Source organism: Carlito syrichta, unplaced genomic scaffold (genome assembly GCF_000164805.1).
Source record: "Carlito syrichta isolate Samal-C Ts95f unplaced genomic scaffold, Tarsius_syrichta-2.0.1 Scaffold287805, whole genome shotgun sequence".
Lineage (NCBI taxonomy): Eukaryota > Metazoa > Chordata > Mammalia > Primates > Tarsiidae > Carlito > Carlito syrichta.
Genome location: NW_007231901.1, coordinates 767,795 through 790,490, shown reverse-complemented (window position 1 = coordinate 790,490; position 22,696 = coordinate 767,795). Strand labels below are relative to the sequence as shown.

Below are 22,696 nucleotides of genomic sequence, written 5' to 3'. Positions count from 1 at the left end.
ACCCTCGCAGTTGTAGAAAAAGCTTACAGAACGAAAAGTGGACCGCTTTAGAGGGCAAGCAGTTGACAGAGAAACCAGGTTGTTAAGCTCCAACTCTGAGGAACCGCCAAAAATATATGCTGAACGTTAAGACAGGCATGTTGTTTGAGGCGAATGGCCGCTTCATTGTGCAGGAAATTTACATAAGCGAGACACTTTTTTTCTAATGACTGCAAATAAGTGAGGCGCAGTTCCACTCTTTGCCTAAAGTTCTGGGGGAAGGGAAGGAGGCAAGAGGCCTGAGGCACAAATAAGGAAGAAAAAAGTTAAGCTTTAAAAAAAAAAAGAAAAAGAAAAACAACTCACTAACTTATATTTCAAGTTTCAAAACACAAAAACAACGGTCCGTATTATTTTTCTTCCTGATCATCTTGGTTTCTTTACGTGGCCCACTCACCGTGTCACGGCTTTGATGGTAAAAACGAGCAGGGGCTGGGGAGGGCTCCCCGAATCATTCAGAAACCCAGCCACGCGCAGGCAGAGACTCTTGTTACATGCTGCTTGATGGTGACAACGGTGACAGGAAATTTCCTTTTCCTTTCTGCGCAGAAATGGAGAATGGCTGCTCGGGGCCCAAAAAGGGATGGCACCCGTAACTCTTTAATAAGACAGAATTCAGAATTTTCCTGAACTCTAACGACCACTCCCACTCCCCACTTATTTTGCTGTTGTCACAGGAAATACTTATTAATAATGCCACTTCGTTAGTTCACCAAATGGCATCTTGCTGCATTCAAAGAAGAGTGTTCATTACTCAAAAGACCATCTGTCCGAGAGTGCAACAGAAGGTTTAAATAATCAGGATCTAGTGAAGGATGTGTGGCGGCAACACAGCAAGTCAAATATTGACATTTTTCAGCATTTTAAATAGGAACGTTCTTATCCAGCCACCCGCCACAAGTCAGACTTAATCACTGCGCCTTTAGGGGAGGGGTTCATCATCTATGTTTTCAAACCAATATAGAAATCTCAATACAAAGACCGCTTTAGCTTAAGCACACAGGATTGCCAACCGCAAGAGTCTGTGTAGCCACCTTCATTTATGTAAGAAATCATCCTGACAGCAGCAATATTTTCGGCCAGAAAAGCAGTTAAACAGCATTACACAAATCAGAAGAACATTTGGGAAAACAGCTGATTCTGCCTTCCGGAGCATTAATAATTGTGGCTGTTCTTGCTATGATCAAAATTAGGAGCAGCGGCGGTGTCAGTCTCGTTTAAAGGCATCCAACACCACCACCATCTTCGTAACGCAGACTACAGAGCCAAAGTTGGCAACTCTTCCACACTGGGGGAGGTGATAGAGCAAGAGAACCTGGGCGGTGCGTGGGCTGAAACAGACAGAAACACGGAAAACTCTTTCCAAACTGTCACTTAAAATATTCACAACGATTAAAATGTTCAGGAATGGAAACGGAATGGAATGGAATGGAAATGTTTTCCAAGGGAAAACAGGCAGAGGGGCAACATGCAAGAGGTGTTGCTAAGTCAATTCACTGGGTGCTGGTTTAAAGAGGCCGGAGCGGTCGAGGAACAATGAAACACACAGAGGCCTGGGAGTGAGGAGACAAGACAGACAGCGAACCCAAACAGCCAGCCCTTCAGAGAAAAGCAAGCCTGAATGAGCATCCTGCTCTCGCCACGGATTCGCCAGGTGACCTCAGACAAACTACTATGCACTCCTTCTCACCTGAAAAGGGACAAGAGAGGGTATGGCAGCACTGGCAGGGAGATGATGAGATGAGATGATAGGATGCATGTGCCTGGGATTTCATGGGCCCTCCAAACACAAAATCCACAAAACACTTGTGTAGTCCCTTCTCTTGTGTTCCTCCAAAATAACTTCTGTTGTTATTATTGACCCAGAGCAAGTTCTTCGCCTCCATCTATAAAAGGAAAGGGTGAGACTCGAAACGCTGCCTCCTCACAACTTCAACACCCAAAGTCTAAGGAATACAGGGTGCCAGCAGGTGTATGCTCCATGCTCACTGGACGGGGCTGATAACAAACTAGCTAATAACGAACTAATTGAGGATGAGCTTCGACAACTTGAAAAGTAAATAAAAATGAGGGGCCAAATGCCCAAACTAACAAGTAGTGCTCCCAACAAGAGCAGCTGGAATTTCGAGGAAGGAGAGAGGTCACCGTGGGAGAGGTGAGAGGAGGGCCTGGAGAGACATTCCTTCTCTTCTGCCAAGGAAGAAAGGACAGGGTGCGCCAGTCACCCAAGGCTAGGCAAAGCTCTCAAGGAGGAAGGCTGAAGGGATGTGCTGAGCAAATGTTTCACATTCTCGTGAAGAGTAAAGGCTACAAAGCTAAAGCCAGGGTAATGGGTGTTCGCCTGATGAGCTAATCTATGATAGATTAAAAGCCAGTCTATCATACTCAGTGATGTATCACAGAAATAAAGAAGAAAAAAAAAAAGAGAGATGTCAATGATCAACTCCCCTTAGAATTCAACACTGTTCCTTCCTACCAAAAGAAAAAAAAAAAAAAAATTGTTGCTGCCCCAAACAGGGAGGGAAAAAAAAGACAGGCTACGGAACTTTAACCTTACCATGAAAATAATCGGTTTTCAAGTCAGACAATGTTAGATATTTAGAACCCAGTGCCTAACAAAGAGTAAGCAGTGGTTGTTAGCTTTTCTTAAGAATAACAACAACAATATGCTTACATACTGCATTCGCACGGCATCACAGGTGTTCCTTAATTCTTTCTAGTAAAAGGTTGAAACCATGACATTGGTGACTCACTGACATGGAACTGGTGACTTGCCTGACACACACTATGCCGGCAATAGGTATTTATTGAATCAAAGAATGTGTAACTGAATGGATTATTACAGCAGTTACAGTCCAAGAGGAAGACACTGCTCCAATGGAGTGGAAAGCAGATTCCTGGATGTAACACCATGCGGGAAGTGGCCAGACTGGGGAATGGCAAGGCACCAACCTAGGAGGCAGGAGAAGGAGCGGCCCCACTAACTGCCCGCTACATTCATACTCTTCCTCTTCTAGGCATCTGTTTAATGTTTCTCTCCCCTTATAAACCATTTCTAAATGCTCTTCTTCTGTGAAACGCATTTTAAAAATCAGCCTTTTACATAGTCTGTGAATATTTCCTACCTCCATTATCAGGCAACACATTCCAAGAGTCTAAGCATATATTTATATTCATGATACGGCTTGAACCATCAATAAATGACTGATAAAGATGTTCCGATAGAGAACAGAAAAGGCATTAACAAAATCAACATTCTGGCAACCCACATTCATGCTTTCATGCAACGCATTCAAATGCATTGACTGAGCATTTATACCAGTCAGTAAGGCCCCATAGCGGGTAACGAAAAGCAGCTAAGGCATGAGCCCTGACTTCAGGATGCTTATAATTTACTGCAGGAGGCAAGGTTAACCTGCAGATCATTCTGCAACACTGGTTTCAATTTCATCTCTAAAAAACTGTTTTTTCCACCAGAATAACGATTAAGAACCAAAATGGATACATTCTATTTTAAATTTCTATCCGGACCTTCTGTCTGTCCCTCTGAGAGACAAATGTTCACCAGTGCTGGAATTGTTTAAATACACTCATCCGAGAAAACAAGAGAAGGACGAAAGGGAGAACAATCTGCAAGTCAGATACAGCACATCAGTGGCTGGGCTGTCTGCAACTCCAGCAACAGAACAGGGATGCCCACGCTGCAGAGAATGGCTCGCACAGGACAGGATATGGTTAAGTGGTTGCGCTAAAAGATGGGATTATGAAATAACAAAATTTACACTTAAAACCTATTTTTAACAAACTTACTTTAGCTAGCCTCTCACATTCCAAAGCCTTTCAATAGGAAAAGTCTTTCTACAATGCTACCCTAAAAATAGCTCCCTCTATTCTTTCTCAGGATACCATTTAGATTTCTCTTCAGTCTGCTTTTTTGCAAGAATGCTGGTGTCGAGGAGAATGAAACAACTACTTATTTTAAGTAGAGCACGATATTTATGTAACGCACACACATCTTGACACGACCACGCACGTGCTGATGTTTTCCTTCTAGAAATGCGATCTGAATCAGCCGTGTTTGGGGTGCTGCCTGGCCTTGCAGCTGTCGTGCTAGTGAGTTGGGTGTTGTTCCCAAGCATTCCACGGAGTTTCTCAGCTTAATTTTATCTCACAGGCTAAAAAAGGTCCAATTATTTTTATTACAATAACAATAAGGAAACAACTTCCAACAATGAACTTGTAAGTGAAAAAATCTGCACATCGTACATTTGTGTCTGTCATTAGCAAAATTAAATGTCCCCTTCTCTCTATTACGTATTTGGCTTGCTTCCTTATAGTAACTGTCCATGGAATAAAAGCAAATAAGTTATACCAGAAATTGAGTTTACAAATTTATGTACAACAATTATTCAGTTTTGGCAGAAGCTTTTACTTTGCAATCAGTGACAACACAAACATCTGAACAACTTCTAGACTCTAAATCACATCACTAATCTCAGCAGTACTGAGAAAACAAGTGCCACTTCTACCGAGCACATGAAACCACCCAAACATTACTTATCTTTCAGTTGCGTTACTTCCATGCCCAAAATTAAACAGGAGAAAATATTTCAGGCTCGACAGTTTACCTCCACGGTAATCGAGGGGGGAATCAGGCAAGCGTGGAGCCAGGTCTGAATGTAGTTCGCTCACAATGCCACACTTCGCCTCCCTAGAGCCACCCTGGAGCAGCAGATCCCCACTCTGACCTTTCACCCCCAGCCTGAGTGAGCGGGCAGGCTCCCCAGGGTCCCCTCCTCAGGACACTTGAAGACAGACTAACCAAGTGCCACAGGATGAAGAGCCCAAAGTTACTCCTCTGTATACAGACTCTCACCCAAGCATGACCAAGTCCAAGACAAAGCAGACAGCTGATACACAATCCACCTTTTTCAACCCCTTCTAACAAAGCCCCAATGGCCAAATGTAATCTAATAATTAGCATATGTAAGGGTAAAGGTCTAGACCATGACATCAGCTTCACAGAAAAATCAGCAGATTCAAAAAAGATCCAAGTAGCATACTCAGTCTTCGGAAATGCTAAGTAAATGAAAGGACGAAAGGCCAGAACAGCGGGAGATAGAGGACTCTACATTGCAAGACCTAGAAAGCACACAAAGTCTAAACAAAACCATTCTGCAAATTCTTCATTATAGAAAATAATCTATCCATCACAAATGCATTAGCTCACAAGGGTGTTAACTAAAAAGCTGCTTCCCTGGCAACCTCTACCTGGCAACAATGTCCTTGAATAGCATTTTGCAGAAATAAAAAAGTTAACTAACCCAGGAAGATTGTCAACAGTTCAAGGATCACCTAAACTTGGCGAGAGCCACTGAACAACTAACCTGGGATTCCTCAGAGATGACATTACAGCCAAAGATAACACGAGTGTACACAGTCTGAATATCTGCAGCACGAACTCAGGATCCACTAAGCTGTTTGAAGAAGTTTTGTGTGCGAACTGTGTCAACGCTTGCATCTCTTCCTGCTACAAAACTTACAGGAATGAACTGAACTCAGCTGAGCTTAGATCCATCAAAGATTTTGCTGGCAGTCCCAGCCCCTCTGATTTCCCCAACACCTACTTCATCTGTCGGTATGCCAGGTTTTTTGTGGTGGTGCTGCTGTTGCTTAAGTTAAAAAGATCACTAAATAATTAATCTCAATCACATTTTTAAAAGAAAGACTGAAGCCAAAACGTCTCCCTTCCCTTGTTACCTTTAGTACAAGGTGTGGCCACTTTACAGTTTCACACACCAGGGCATAAATTCTGCAAATGTGCTCTAACGCTGCACAGACGCTGGCAGACTCAGAATTCCTGCAACTCAGAAGGCAGCTATCAATGGCATAAAAGCCTCATCCTGATACGGAGAAACTAGATCGTATAAGCGTGTCATCAGGGAAAATGAACAGCGACAGAAACAAGATAAAATCAAAAGAAATTACGCCTTTAGGAGCTGTTTTCAATTGTACTTGAGAATCTTTGGACTTTTGCTAGGCATCTTATCCTCCTTATTTATACAAACAGTAAAAAAAAAAAATTGAGCTGCAATGTATTGAATTGAACAGTGGGGCCAAACTTAAGTCTGCAAAAATAAATAAATAAATAAAACAATTTACCCGGGAAAAGTTAAAGCACACTTTTTGTTGTTGTTGTTGTTTTTGAGTCGGAGTCTCACTCCTTCACCCAGGCTGGAGTGCAGTGGCATGCACGCTCATGACCACCCTAGTGTTGACCTGCTGGGCTCCGGCAATCCTTCTGCCTCAGTCTTCCAGGTAGCCGGAACCACAGCCGCGTGCTACCACACCCAGCTATTTTTTATTTATTGTGGAGATGAGATCTCGCCAAGTTGCCCGGGCTGATCTTGAACCCACGGGCTTGGGTGATCCACTCGCCTCGGCCTCCCAAAGTGCTAAAATTACAGGCTGAACCACCGATGCCGGTCATAAAGCACACTCTTTGAAGGCTCATTTCATTTCACTCTATTTTTTGGATTCAGATATCAAAATCTCAAGGAGCACAGGGCAGAGGCACCAGTTGGGCCAAGAAAGACACAGGTCTTGATTCTGGGACAGCAGTCAAGAATGAAGGGAGAAGCCACACTTAAGAAACTCTAGGCCAACAACGGTAAAATTTCACCTGAGTTCCATAAACAAAAAAGGATGAACAAAAACTCATGAGGGCAGCTCAATAAAATACTAAACTAGGAGAAGAGAGGCTGACACTGCATGGTACCTGCCCAATCCACAGTAGCGGTTGGTGAAATGCCTGTGGAGCTGGACTCATTGCTATTGCACAGATTCAGCAGGCGAAGGACAACCAGGAGGCTGTAACATACACTGAAGGCCTGCTAGGAGCTGGGCACCACTTAAGGACCCCTCATATGCAAGACACCATGATACAGGTATCCCTATGTGATGTGAGATAAGGGGATCAACAGATACCGGAAAAAATGTTCAGCCTCACTAATCATCAGAGAAACGCAAACCAAAACCATAGTGAGATACCACCTAACTCCAGTTAGGATGGCCATCATTAATAAATCAAAAAACAACAGATGCTAGCGTGGGTGCAGAGAAAAGGGAATGCTTCTACCCTGCTGGTGGGAGCGCACGCTAGTTCAACCTCTACGGAAAGCAGTGTGGCGACTCCTAAAAGAACTAAAAATTGACTTTCCATTCGATCCGACAATCCCTCTCCTGGGAATAAACCCGGAGGAACATAAATCATTCCACAAAAAAGATACCATAACAAGCATGTTCATAGCAGCACTCTTCACAATAGCAAAAACATGGAACCAATCAAAAGTGGACTGGATAAAGAAAATATGGCACATAAACATGCTGGAGTATTATGCAGCCATAAAGAACAAAATATTAGACTTGGCGGCAAATTGGATGGAGTCGGAAACCATCATACTTAGCGACCTATCACAGAAACAAAGAACCGAATACCACATGTTCTCACTCAAAGGTGGACACTAGTCACATGAGCACAAGGGAAAGAGCAGCAGTCACTGGGCACTGCCAGGGAAGGAAAGGGGAGCATGCAGCCTCGCCAAGGTCCTAAACCAGGGGAACGAAGGGCCAGCTGGAGGCCCAAACTTCACCTGCATGTAGCCTACTGTGTAGTGAATCCTCGCTTGTATCCCGTATTTTGATAATAAAATAAAATATTTTTTTAAAAAAGAGTTTAGGCAGCTGCTCAATAGTTGAAGCCACTTACAGCAGGGTAGGTGCTGAATTCTGGTCAAGGGTCTGCAAAAGTCTCCTCCTTCTTTTTATGCAAGTCACCGACTCTTCTAACCCCACAGCATACCAACCCCTACCCAACAATGACGTCAACCTGTCTTTTCATTCCCTACCATGGGGTTTTCTCCCCCACCTTTGTCAACCCAAACACCTGGCACAATGGACATCATAATTTCCAAAAGAACATTTCCTCTCTGGCCACCGTGTCCTCATCGGCCCTGGGAAGCCCCAGCTCTTGCCCTCTTCTGTGTTCTGGCAGACATGACCCAACACTATCACCACTTGTTTGTCCCACTAGACTGAGGATCAAGACATCACAGAAATCTACTCAACGTTGTGTTCTCTCACTCTGCCCAATAAGGCATCTGGCACAGTGAAGACACAAAAGACTGTCAGCCAAAAAAAAAGTCTCGCCAGCCAGTGAGGAAGAAGGTCAACAAGCCACAACCCTGCAACAGCATGACACTTGACTGCTACAGGACTAGCTGACAAATCATAAATTTAAAACATTTAGAAACAATATATTTTTTTTGAGTTGGAGTCTCACTCTGTCACCCAGACTGGAGTGCAGCAGCCGCTCCCGGCCACCGCAGCCTCGACCTGCTGGGCTCCGGTGATCCCTCCGCCTCAGCCTTCCGAGCCGGAATTGCAGGCGCGCGCTACCACGCCCGGCTGATTTTTTTATTTTATTGTAGAGATGAGGTCTCGCTTGCCCAGGCAGGTCTTGAACGCGCGGGCTCAGGCCATTCACTCACCTCAGCCTCCCAAAGGTGCGAGATGACAGGCTGAGCCACCGAGCCCGGCTAGAAACAATATTTTTATATAAATCATTATCCCACATCAACAAAGTAGTGTTGGTACGGAGAATAAGCCAAAACAAAGAAACAGCCTTGCTGGAAAAAGTAATAGGTCATAACTGCATTGTTCAAACAGAACCCTACCTGGAAAGCCAGTTGCCATGGGCTTTCATCTCATGCAGTGAAACCTCCCCAGAGAGCTTCGAAATAAGGAGAAAAGATCACTCACTGAGATTTAAACTGTAAAGAGCAAGAAGCCTCGAGGCCTGTGAGATTTGACTATATCTAATTAATGGCAAAACATAATTACAGAGAGAGTTCTGGTCAAGAACTGGGGAAATGGAAAACGAAGAATCTGGGAGGAAATTCTGGCACCCGAAGGAAAAGGAACCCTAGTCACTGGATGGGGAGTCTTCTCCTGGGCAGTCCTTGCCTGGAATCCAGTGACTGTTCAGTTCACTCCTCTCTCGTGTTCTGTGGCAAAGTCAGATGTGCAAAGCCACCTTCAGACCTCTGTCTACCTTCAGGGAGAGACCATGGGCTGAGAAGAGGTTGGCATTTCGGTTCCCACGACAGGAATATTTATTTTTATAAACTACTAAGCAGGCATTCTTGTAACATACTCGGCTATTGAGTTTGGCTAACATGACCATGGGTCTGAGAGAGAGATCCACTCGTAGTACCTTAAAAAAAAATGTATCTTTTTCCCTGAATGCCAAATAATGAGGATCTCCAATAAAATTATTTTGAAAGAATGAGCTGACATTTCTGTTGGCTGATACGCTATCCTAAACCTTTGTATTCGTGAATGTTTTTTAAAATTTCTATACCATGTAGATCCAGTTTTATGAGAGTAATCACTTTTGGTCAACAGTAGTTTTTACTAAACAGATAACAATTTACAGCATGACTCACTATCCTAGTATAAAACTATCTTCTTACCTTTTGCAGCAGAAATGTCATGGAAACAGTCTGGTTTCACCAGTAAGTATTAAATTAATACCGCCTTTGCAGGGATGATGCAAAAATTTAATTTGCAAAAACTAGCCCAAGGCTACTATGACAGAAAATGCACTTGATGTGTTAATTTCACACTACAGAGTTCTCATCCCACCGGTGGGTGGGTGATCTCAATTATGTAAAGAAGAGAGTCTGAATCTACCCAAGCAACCTCAGACATTAGCACTCTGGGCCCAGCAGGGAGCAGAGCTCAGCTTCCTTCCTGCCAGCCCATGGGAGAGCAAGGATTATCCTAGAAGACAGCCAGGCTGAGTAAATATTTTCTCTCTGCAGAGCTCAGTGTGGCACTAGTTTCCCATTTAATAAACCTGTTCTTCTAAGTCTTCATACAGAAGGGATGCTTCCAATGGACAGTTAACAATATATACTCAATCAGCTCCAGCAAGCTCAGAGCACTTGAGGTTCTACAGTAAAAGGCACCAGGAATGGGAACTGCACGAGCACTCAGTGCAACACCCCTTGCCCAGGTCTGTGTTCTTGAAAAGAAATGTGGCAGCTTCTGCGAAATGAATGCATTAAATGTTCTAGTTTATTTTTAAAAATATATTGTTCATAAAGACCATGAAATAATGAGATGCTCAATGTTAAAAGGCTTAAATTAAAGCACACAAAATGTCTAAGCAGTACACTGACAACTACATAATACAAGCACACACAGACACACCTATTTATAGAAAAAAATGAAGAAAATTCTCCATAATTGTTCCATCATTAGGTGTTGGCACTTGGAGACATTTTCTTTCCTTTATCTCTATCCAGATATTATATATGGAATATATATTACTTTTAATGAGGTTAACCTCTATAAAGCAGAAAAGTCATTGGTTACAGATATCTATCAGTAAATAGACAAGATCTGTATTACTTTAAATCAGTAAATTGCTCTCTTGTTAGAGTGAGCCGCAATGTTCCTGCTAAAGGCTAATTCAATGCAGATATCTGTTCATCAGGGAAATAAAAGTTTTGTGATTCAGGGAGAGTAACACACATCAGCAAATCAGTCTGGAAACAAATTTCCTTCCTGCTGGTTCTCCCACAGTTCGTTCACTTTTTTCTCCCTGCCTCATCTGTTATCTCTATTATACACAGAGCTTCTGGTCTTACAGGGTGCATAAAAGAACTAACTCAGGACAGAAATAGCCCTTGGCTAGTCCTTTATTGACAGCAAAGCAACTTAGTTTGTGTTTTTAAGAAAGTTCTCCCTGTGGTACTGGTGGCAAGCATGGGTAACCAGCAACCACACTGTCCTGCCCACCAGACTATAAGGATAGAACAACTTAACCATCTCCCACCCCAAACCACAAGGCCTGAACTCCTTCCCAGATATCAGCACTACATCTAGAAGTTAGAAAGCAGTCAGCAGTCCTGTTATCATCTGGAAAAAAGTTGCTATACCCTGTTGCCCATATATTCCACCAATCTTTAAAAAAGTCCTCAAGAATATAAAATGTATTTCTTCTACCTTTGACAGGCAAGTTGCCCAGTATAACCCTGGAAAATTACTTATCACGGTCAGAATGTGATTGTCCCAACCATTCAACTGTCCACACAGGTGAGAACCTGGATGGAAATTCCACTTTCTAGAGCCCACCTTATACCTACCGAATCAAAATCCAGGGGCAGGGAGAGGGAGACACAGGGCAGCACACAGAGCGGGTCTGGGAATGCAGAGTTACGCAAAGACCTGGTGTGACTAAACCCTTTCCTGGGCTGGAAGTGAAGGGGAGGCCGCAGATCCAACCACCCCAAGTATGCCACTGCGCCAGCTTCTCTGAGAGGCCCTGAGAGAGTAAATACGGCACTAACATGGATTCACTACCCAGATCACCAACAAATCCTTGGGGAGTTTTGGAGGACAGAGGACACTAGAGAAGTAGTCATGAGGAGAAAAGGGGAAATTGGCCCAAATACAGTTAGGAAAACAAAAATGCTTCCCTTGACAAGACTGCTTAGGCCTGGCCATACAGAGTGGCAGAATCCTCTACAGAACTTCCCAAATGCCATTGAGACTCACCTTGTAACGCTAGCAGAAAGGAGTAAAATACCTTCAGTATTAAGGATGCAAGTCATCGAAGATAACTTAGAGGCCGGGCTCGGTGGCTCAGCCCGTAATCCCAGCACTTTGGGAGGCTGAGATGAGTGGCTTGCCTGTGCCTGTGGGCTGGAGACCAGCCCGGGGAACTCGGCGAGACCTCGTCTCTACAGAAAATCAAAAATTAGCCGGGCATGGTAGTGCTGCCTACAGTTCTGGCTACTTGGAAGGTTGAAGCGGAAGGATCACCGGAGCCCAGCAGGTCGACACTGGGGTGGCCGTCAGTGTGCCACTGTACTCTAGCCTGGACAAAAGAGTGAGACTCCAACTAAAAAAAAAAAAAAAAAAAAAAAAAGTAACTTAGTAGAGTCTATATCCTCACTAAGCACTGCTGAAGAAAAATCTTCACATAGCTATTAATAATTGCCTGAATGAAAATTAGTTTGGGAATGATTTGCATAAAGATAGCCTATTGTGTGGACACATTAAAGGCATCACACTATTTTTTAATGCAAGGTTTGTTTTTGCATTGCAACGACCAGTAACCTAACACTTCTTCATCCTAATGTACTGATCCGTAGTTCTAAGAATGGATTCGAAACCAGCAAGATCTGATTGCCATTTTTAAAGCAAATGTAAAATAATAAGCATTTAGTACTGGCTTATCTTTTCAATAAGCCTTGGACAAGGGGATCCCTCTGCAGAGTAAAAGACATCATTAAACTGAGGGCAGAGACTTGAGAAAAAGAAAATGCTTCACGCGTTCACTTTTTTCCCTCAGCACCACTAGCTATGAATATTTTAGCACATTTTTAAAGGAAAGAAAGAAGAAATAAAAATTAGCAGCCTAACAAACACCTGTGAAGTGGTGTTTGGAGAACCAGGGCATGGAAGGAGAGTTGTGTAGACATCTGGCATCACCTGCCAGACTGCCAAACCCCTGTATTTTTAAGCTATTCAGACGCTTTGCAAAGAAGAAACAATAAAAATCCCACATGACTGAACTGTGAGGCGGGAGAGCCTGCTTGCAACTCAGCCCTTGTCAGACAGAACACAGCAGCCTCAAAAGGTTCAATGGCCTCTTTATAAGCCTATTGTGTGGTGTAGTGCCTAAAAATAGTATGGTTTGGCAGGCAGATCATACCGAGGAATAATTCCTATATACTAAACTACTAACAACAGACAAAGGAAGGGAAGAGGAGGCACAAACGTACTAGCGGTCTGCACCGAGGCTCCTGTGACTGCCTTGCTACCTGCCTTTTCCCCGGTTCCTTACTTTACATGAACACGCAGCAAACCAATTTGGCCCTTACAGTCTATACAGGAAAATGGGGAAGCAGGCGGGTGGGGAGGGGGAACTGAGTCACCCATTTCTATAGTACTCATTCTCATTTTTTTTTTTTTTTTTGAGTTGGAGTCTCACTCTGTCGCCCAGACTGGAGGGCAGTGGCCGCTCCCGGCCACCGCAGCCTCGACCTGCTGGGCTCCGGCGATCCTTCCGCCTCAGCCTTCCGAGTAGCTAAACTACAGGCATGTGCTACCCCGTCCGACTAATTTTTGATTTATGGTAGAGATGAGGTCTCGCTTGCCCAGGCGGGTCTCGAACCCGCGGGCTCAGGCAATCCACTCATCTCAGCCTCCTAAAGGCGCAGGATTACACGCTGAGCCACCGAGCCCGGCCTCTCATTGCCATTTTTAAGAGACCCCTATCCCACTGAAACAGACATAAAGATGATGACATTATAAAAATTATGGCATTAATATATAGCTCTTTTGAGTTCCCCTTACAATAAGGTAGCGCCCTCAACCATCACTGACCATCAGAATCTCCTGGGAAGTTTAGGAACATATAAATGTCAGAAAATCAGATCTTAATTCGTTTTTTAAATATCAGGCATTGGTAATTTTTTAAAGTGTCTTAAGTGGGCAGCTAAGGCTTAGACCCACTGCTTAGAACAACAAAGGCTTTGAGACCACGTCAGGTTGACTGCCCAGGCCAGGGAGGCCGGCATCAGAAATCAACAGGGAGGGGGTCGGCATCAGGCACTAGCCTGCAAAGGATGTCCCACTAAGAGACCAGGAGGCCCACCCTTCTTTTTTTTATTTTTGAGTTGGAGTCTCATTCTGTCGCCCCAACTGGAGTGCAGTAGCTGCTCCCGGCCACTGCAGCCTCGATTCACTGGGCTCCAGTGATCCTTCCGTCTCAGCCTTCCAAGTAGCCAGAACTACAGGCGCGTGCTACCACGCCCCGCTAGTTTTTGATTTATTGTAGAGACAAGGTCTCGCCAAGTTGCCCGGATGGGTCTCGAACCCGCGGGCTCAGGCAATCCACTCGCCTCGGCCTCCCCAAAGTGCTGGGATTACAGACTGAGCCACCGAGTCACCGAGCCCAGCCGAGGGCCACCCTTCTACAGACCACTGCTGGAAAGAATAAAAATCTGGTGATAGGAGGCAGCTACAAAAAACAGATAGGTAAGATCACAAGAAAATGAAAAGCTAAAAGTCACATGTTAACACTCCTTAATCCTCAATTTTAATTTAGCATTTACTTTTTCTTTTTAAATATTTATTAAGAAAGGAGATTCTTGCCCTGGATTTTTACTGTGGAGACATGACAAGAACAAGATGGGAAAAGTAATAAATAGTGTCTTTCCAACAGAGTTTAGTTGATGTTTCAGATAAAATAGCCAGATCAGCCAGATCAACAAGCACTGCCTCAGTGAATTTTGAAAAAACCTTTGATTAAGTAAATCACCCACGATTATGTTAATAATTTGACAACTTGGATAGTAAAGTACATCCAGCTCTAAAAATTAAGGTTCTTGCAGGTCCTTTTCACTCTATCACACTGTTTCTACCAAGTCCATTTGCCAGTGTTTTTCTGCAAATACTTGGGAGAAGCCAACACAGGCTCACAGCTAAGAGCGCTTGAAAAGAAACTACTTCTTCAGGCCAGAGTTCCAGCTTCACCACTTATGGTGTGACCTGGACAAGTGCCTTATATACCTTTGTGCCTCCAGGTGCCTGCAGCTGCAGAATAGGGAAGACAGCAACAGGAGCGGTTTCATACTAAAAGAAAGCACCTGTAAAGTGCTTACAACAAGAGTTAGGAAGTACTCAATAAATGCTAGCTATCATTATCACCACATTGAGCGTAAGAAAAAGCAAATCAAAGAACCTGAGCTTAAAAACGTGGTCCCGTTTGTTAGTAGGAAATCCAATATCCGTAAGAATTTACCACACTTTATTGCACATGTAGATTCTCCGCTCTTTTCTCTCTCTAAATAAGCAAACTTCAAAAATGGGTGACTGTCCGGCCTTTGTTTCTCTTGCGACTCAAGGTATGAAGGGAACTAAATGCACCAAGAGCCTACAGCTCCCTAGACTCCAGTTTGGAATGACTCTCAAAATGGATGGATGGCTCCTCCCCAGCAAGCATATCACTGATTACCATGGAATGTGCTTTTGAGGAAAACCAGTTATTGTACTAAAGAATCAAACTGCAACACTATGTAGTATTCCTCACCGAATGCCTTTATAAAACCTTCGACTGATATTTCTCCAAAGAGAAATGTTTAATAAAAGCAAACGAAGGAAAGAAAACAAATTATACTGAAGTTTAACTTATAAAATTACAACGTGTTTTGTGGAAAAGCCTGCTGGATTTCAGATTCATGAACTAAGAACAGTATTAGCAGCTTTTCACTAAGGGAATATACAGAATTACATCTTTATGATATGGCCCTGCAGATTCTTCCCAAATAATAACACTGCAGAAGACATGTACAAAGTATAACCGTGTGTTTTTGACATTTGTAGTGATAACCCCGAATACCCTGACTTTCACCTCAATCCCAACACTCCTTTCAAACATCATGCAGGATTTTCATTTTAACCATTTAATCTTCACTTAAGTTGGAGAGTCAGCAAACTAGAAAAGAATCAGTGTTCATAAAACTCAGTGGTTAGTGTGTTTTGAGACTTCTCATATTTCCAGCAGGTCTTCAGGCCATGAACAGATCATTTTTTGAGTATGAGAACCTATGGTAATTGTTGCATATTATTCTAGTACACATTCTTGAAGTTTTAGAGGATTCTGTTTGGCTTTACACACTATCAGTATGTTTATCTTTCTACAATACCGATATTTGAATATGTAGATGATATCAATATAGTTGTACAAATCATTCTTTTTTGGTTCTTTTCATAACTGTCCACAGAAAATAAGGTCACATCCCGAAATATGGATGGCTTGGTCTTTTTCTGAGGTCGCTGCCCTGGGGGCCTGTGGACACAGAGTGAAGCCTGGCAGTCCGTCCGCTCCACAGGAATTCACTGTGTGAGCCTGGGCGAATCGCTGAGCCACCCTGGGCGTCAGTGTTCGTCGTTTTTAAATGGGGATAATGATACCTACTTCAAAGCACTACTGGAAAATTAAATGAGCTAATTACTCAAATATTACCTCTCACACAGTAAACAGTAAGCAAATTAAGCTACAATAATAACTACTAGACAGAAGAGGAAGCAGCCTGCACACACACTGCCAGTGAGAGCAAGTGTCAGCCACCTTCCATCATAAGGAGCCTCTTGTAGCATCGAAGTTGATCAGGGTTACATTTCGGGAAAACTTACTGAATGGTAATAGCGATACAGCACATTGTCATTTACTCAACTAGCTAGAACCTAATGGTAAGAACAGAAACTGGCAAAGGCAAGGAAAAGAAAGGAATTCTAGTAAGTAAGTAAAGTATATCTTATCTTGCCAGTGAAGAAAAAAATTAAAAGTACACAGCAACTTCTTTGAGCTTGATTAGTATTGGTCAATCCATGAGAACCAGAGTGTAGGACTGTGATCCTGTAAAATATATATTTAGTCTTCAACCCCTTCTCCTGATATACAATTCCTAAAATCCTTAAAATCTCCACTAATCTCTTTTCATATGCTAATGATTGGCTGGTGGCTGGCAGCCCTCAGGAATCTTCATGATGGGGTTTTCAGCCTTACCCCTCAATCCTCCAGGGGCTGAAGGTTAAGCTGATCACCAACAGTCAAAGATGTAACCAGTCATGCCTATGTAAGAAGGACGTCGTAAAAACCCAAAAGGATAGGGTTCAGAGAACTTCTGGGTTGCCCTCCCTGCAGATGTGCTTCAAGTCTACCCTAAGGGGGCATGGAAGCTCTGCTCCTCTTCCTTCTTAGCTCTCCCTGTGCATCTCTTCATCTGTATCCTTTGTAACATCCGTGACAGCAAACTGATCTCAGTGTTTCCCGGAGTTCTCTGAGTCACTCCAGCAAATTAACCAAACCCAAGGAGGGGACAAGGGAAGCCCCAACTTCCATCTGATCTGTCAGAAGCACAGGTAGAACAATCTGGAGCTTGTAACTGGCATCTGAAGTGGGGGTGGGGGACAGTTTTGGGGAAACAGAAAGGGTGCTCCAGGCTGAGGAGGCAGCTGAGGAATCAGCAGGATTGTCCTGGGTAACGGGAGATTGACGGTGGTCCAAAAGCAGGATTTCTGCTCAGCCTGCCCAAGGCCCTTGGTGATGTCTTCAAATCTTCATACCCTATGAAGCCGCACCCAGACCCACCACACTGTCTCCTTCTACACAGGTTTTTCACTCTGAAGTACACCAAATGTAGATATCTACATGTGTTCATTTACCCATTCAATGTGTGTATTAAGTGCCTATGACATGTCAGGGACCCTGGAAGACACAAAGATCCGAGGTCTGCTCAGCTCACTAGTATTCCCCTAGCATTCCAGGATGATAGCAATCAAACCTTTTATCAGAGCTATTTGGGCATATTTGTTTCTTCCCATTAGATTACAAACTCACAGGAGAGCTACCTTTTCATCATCTTGTTTCCCCTGGCACCTAACAGAGTGTTGCACTTACAGAAATTATCCAAAAAACGTTTAGTGAACTAAATCACTCACAAGCACACATGGAACACCAGAGCCGACAGTCTCTCCTTCCCTGAGACCATCAGATTTTAAGACCATCTGCCTGAGGTAGTTACACCTTTTTACATCTGGCTGATAGTGTAATAGGAAATGAAACGTTTTTAAACAGAATCTGGAAAGCATTTATGTTAACCCACCCCAAAATTCCATGAGTATAAGCAGCAAAAAAATGGACTTTAGGAAGAGATATGAGACCACCTAAATATTTTATAGATTGGCGAACGCACTTCCCAGTGGTCAAACACCTGAGTGACAGATCAGTCACCACCAGCATATATGACTCATTCTGGACATCCCAATCCTGGTAGGAAACAGTGCACCTCTGCAGTAAGCAGGCACAATGATGCCCACCCCATTGCTGTAAGCCTCACAGAGACCTAATGCATCTTCAGAAAGTTGGGCAGGACAAGGAGAAACTTAGTCTGAAAACACTTTAAAAGTAGATGAAGACACATCACAACCCCTCTAAAGGTCTGTTAGAGTCCGATTTCTACTGGCCTTACGAAATTGACAATGAAAGAAAAAGGACAAGATCAAAAGGAAGCACAGTACCATCCTGCCGACACTTGTTTTTATTCCAAAAAGCAGAGAAGAGGAACAAGATATTCCAGGCATCAAAATGACACAGAAAATGCCTAAGGAGTTAAAAATTCTTACTAGAAGTTTGAAAGCTGAAATATACACCACTGTAATATCATGCTACCAACAGTCTTGGAAAGTTCTGTTCCTCTTTATATAAGAAGACAAGAATTTGGCGCTTAGCCCAGATTTCTCTTCTTTACCCCCAATAATAATAATTTGATTTCTCCCACAGAACAAGTCCCCTAATTCTCTGATAAACAAGCTTCTGTGCCTTTAAGATAGTTAAGTTATTAAGTCCTAACTTCACCAATGGGAAAATGAGGCCATCAACTGGTAAAATCATTTATAAAGGAGTATACAACAAGTTAGTAATTAAGCCAGTATGCCATCTCCTCAGTTCGGATGTTATTAGAAAATTTGTAGGTTTTATACATTACACTCTTTAAATATAAATTGACAGGATAATAAAGGCCACTGCAAAAGAAAAATAAAAGGATGGAAGCAACTGAACTTCATTTGTAACTTTTATCAACAGCTATGTTGTACAGGTTTGTGATATCCCCTTTAACTGGGATACAATTGTAATCTATGTTGAAATAGCATTTGAAATGTATTTTCTTTTTTTTTTTTTTTTTTGACTTGGAGTCTCACTCTGTCACCCAGACTGGAGTGCAGTGGCCACTCCTGGCCACTGCAGCCTTGACCTGCTGGGCTCCGGCGATTCTTCCGTCTCAGCCTTCCAAGTAGCTGGAACTACAGGCACATGCTACCACGCCCGGCTAATTTTTTTTTTTTTTTTTTTGTAGAGATGAGGTCTCGCCAAATTGCCCAGACGGGTCGTGAACCCGTGGGCTCAAGCAATCCATTCACCTCGGCCTCTCAAAGCGTGAAATGTATTTTCAACTCAGAAAAAAGACTACCTGGCACAGAGCAGCTTATGCGAGAAACCACAGCTTTACTCCACTCCATGGTCTTAAGGACTTCATCTGGATGCACATCATAAGCAACTCTAACAGTGAAAGTATAAATAAAATTAAATTTAAAATGAGAGAGAATACCTGGAGTTGGGCTAACAGATTGGAAAAAATTTAGATCTGGAACTCATGCCACTTGCAAAAATAAAAGAAAGAAAAGTATCATATGCAAATTTAAAACTAAAATATGGAAAGCAATTTTTATAATCACGGAGTGGGGACGTTTTCTCTTAGCATAAGAATCAGGCCAGAAGCTATTAAAAAAGGGGGGCTAAACTTATGGAAAAGACCAAGATATTTGGTTAAACAGAAATCAAAACTACTCTATTGAAAAAGGCATTTTAACAAAGTTAAAAGGTAAACTAAATACTGGCAAAAATACTTATTTGTTACACAAAACAAAGGACTAATACCAAGAATAAAGAGATTAAAAAATGTAATAATTCAAAAGATAAATAACCAAAGGAAACACAACGGCCAATAAGCATGCAAAGGTGCCTAATCTCAGTACTAATTTTTAGAACATAAAAATTAAAACAAGAAAGCATTTTTTAACATCAAAATCAGAAAATGAAAATATTGAGATTGCTCACAATTGGAGAAAACTAGGGGCTTACTCATAAGTCACTGATGGGTGTCAGAGACATTCACAACCTTTCTGAAGGGCATTCTAAGCAATATCCATCAAATTTTTAATTCTGCATACTCTTTCCTCCAGGAACTCCATCTTACAGCAATGGTCGTGTAAGACTATATACAGAGGTTTTATTGATAATAACCAATTACTGATAAGTATCTACATATCCTTCAACGAGGGATTAGTTAAATACACTGTAGTACAACCATGCAATGAAAATCAACTTGATATAAAAAAGAATTTGTAGGAACTACCTAAGTGTCAAGAATAAAAAGATGCCTACAATATATACTGGTAATTAAAAGCCATATAGAAACTAAAAGTCATATAGAACATATCTGTAAGTTTAAAAATAGCACATATTAAATAACTCCATTTTTTAATCAAAAGTCTGTCAACTTTTGATAGATTGCTTTTGGGGAGTGAAACGGGGGGATTTATGCTCTATTTTATACATTTCTGCATTGTCTGAACTAAATATACTTGTAAATTTAAAAATTAAAAAAATTTAACTTTGAATAAATTGAATAAAATCACAAACATGTATTACAAACGTTTATGCTGTAGCCCACACTCCAACTTGACATTGCATGGATTCAAAACACAACACTGTGGAGTACACACCTCAGATGAAACTATGATGAACACAGGCTCATGGAGACAGTGTGGTTCTCTAAATCCTAGCAAAATCCAGTGCTCTGCTTCCTACAAAAGGCAAGACGACCTCAAAATGTAGGGCACCCCTACATATTGTAGAATTCCCATAACTTCACTCACCAAAAGTACCCATGAAGAAAGTCACTCACCAAAAGTACCCATGAAGAAATGAATCTGGAGATCATGTCCTCTAGGTGTGCCTCTGTGCACACCCGACTAGGGAAACTCAGAAAGTGTGAAGTCCATACAGCGGGTATTCCCCACGGTACTCAAAAGCTCAGCAAAAGCCAAGGGCTCCTCAGCTGTGTCCAGGTAGCATAATGTATTCATCAGCTGGCTGGCAGGCTAGTAAAAGAAGGAGCCTACCTCCCAGCTTCAGAGGAAGCCAAAGAACTGAGCGGGGACAAGGACAGCTATACAGAGAGAGGGTATTTCCTTAAAACAAATCTAGGGAGCACCTACCACTTCCTGTGCTGAAAATGTTAATTATCTCCCTCTAGTTTTATTTCCACATCAGAATTTACTCAGGTTCGACTGTTTTCATTTGCACTTCAGCCAAGTTTCTTGACTCACATTAAGAGGGAACACAGTCTTCTCCGGCAAAAAGTCTTTCTCTACTATTGTGTCCTTGATTCTCTCTGTTCTCTCACTTGCAAGGACTTTCACAATTTCACCATTCCACCCATGTGTACTTATAAATTTATAATTTCTAATAAGAAAACATGTAACTGATAGTCACCCCTGCTCCAGTGGTATTTTACCAATGTTTAAGTGCTTATCCTCAACTCATCCTTAAAGGCAAACTCCCAGGCGATAGCCTTCAAAATGCACCAACATACATTTAAAAGACAAAGGTTGTGGAAATAAAAACCATCAAGAGACATGGCAACTTAATGCAGGACCTGACCCCAGATGGGTCCTATATGGAAGGGGAATGACCTTATAAAGACACCGTGATCAAATGGCAACATTGGAATTCAAATAATAGATTAGGTGTTAAGAAATGAATGAATATCAAACTATACGAAGTTGATAACTGAACAGCTGTTACCCACGTAGATATCTCTGTTCTTAGAAAGTACATGCTGAAGTGTTCAGGGGAAAAAGGTCATGATGTGTGTAACTTAAAAACCGTGGATGTGGGTTTGTGCACATGCTTGTGTGTACACTGGTGTAGACAGAGAGTAAAAGAAGGATGGAAATCCATTCTAAACAATCCAAGGCCTGGAGCCAAGTGTGCTGGGGGGTGGTTACTTCCGACAGAGCGTCTTCACAGACCCATCTTACTTTCTGCTACTAAAGAAAATGCAGTATTTGCGAACACACAAAAGTACGGGAGCAGCTCTGACTTCATCCTCTGGCTGAGGAAGGGGTTTAGGCGACAGTCCCCTGGGCTGTGGGCAAAGCTGACTAAACCTTGCACCACCCACCCACTCAATCACCTTCCTAACAATGGCTCCTCTCAGTATATCCAGAGCACTTCCTATGCCTCGAATCTAAGGGAGACTCTAAGCAGATATGTATAAACCAAGTATAAAAAACATTTTTTCAGAAACAAGGTCTCCCTGTGTTGCCCAGGCCGGCCTTGCACTCCTGGGCTCAAGCAATCCTCCTGGCTCAGTCTCCTGAGTAGCTGGGACTACAGGTGTGTGCCACCATGCCCAGCCAGCACATCCTCTTAAACACATTAAGGGCTGCTCACAGGGACGTATTAGTGACTCCTTTTGATGTCCTCAATTTAGGCAATTCCAAAGTTCAAATGGGCTTTCTTAATCAACCCACCAGCCAGAGAACTGAAATGATTGTTAAAAAAAAAAATGAATGAGACACATAAACCCAATTTAAAAATCAAAAGGTCTGTGTGGGGTACAGCTGAGTCCACCACTCCAGCCGTGCCAGCGGGCTTACCTGACAGGAGAGACCAGCAGGCTCCTGCTCACAAGGCCTGGGTAAGAACCTACAAAAGAAGAAAGATCCCATCAGATTCCCAGAAAAACTTTGGGTTAGCAGTTTTCAAAATGAGGACCCCTGGAGGTCCATCCTCAAGACCATTCTAGGCATCCACAAGGTCAAAAACATTTTCATGATGACGCCAAGGCATTATATACCTTTTCCACTCTCCTGTTCTCAACAATGTACAGAGGAGTCTTCCAGAGACTGAGCCATAAGTGACAGTGCAAAAGACTGAATGCAGAAG

General features: G+C 42.6%; 1 protein-coding gene across 1 annotated transcript in view; it reads right to left on the bottom strand.

The window, feature by feature from the left end:
* The window catches only part of SIPA1L2 (signal induced proliferation associated 1 like 2), an 80,529-nt gene extending 58,091 nt beyond the window's left edge, over positions 1-22,438 (bottom strand). Inside the window, exon 1 of the mRNA XM_008053063.2 lies at positions 22,408-22,438. The gene's annotated coding sequence lies outside the window, so the exon portion shown is untranslated. The remainder of the gene's footprint in view (positions 1-22,407) is intronic.
* Positions 22,439-22,696: the final 258 nt, after the last annotated feature.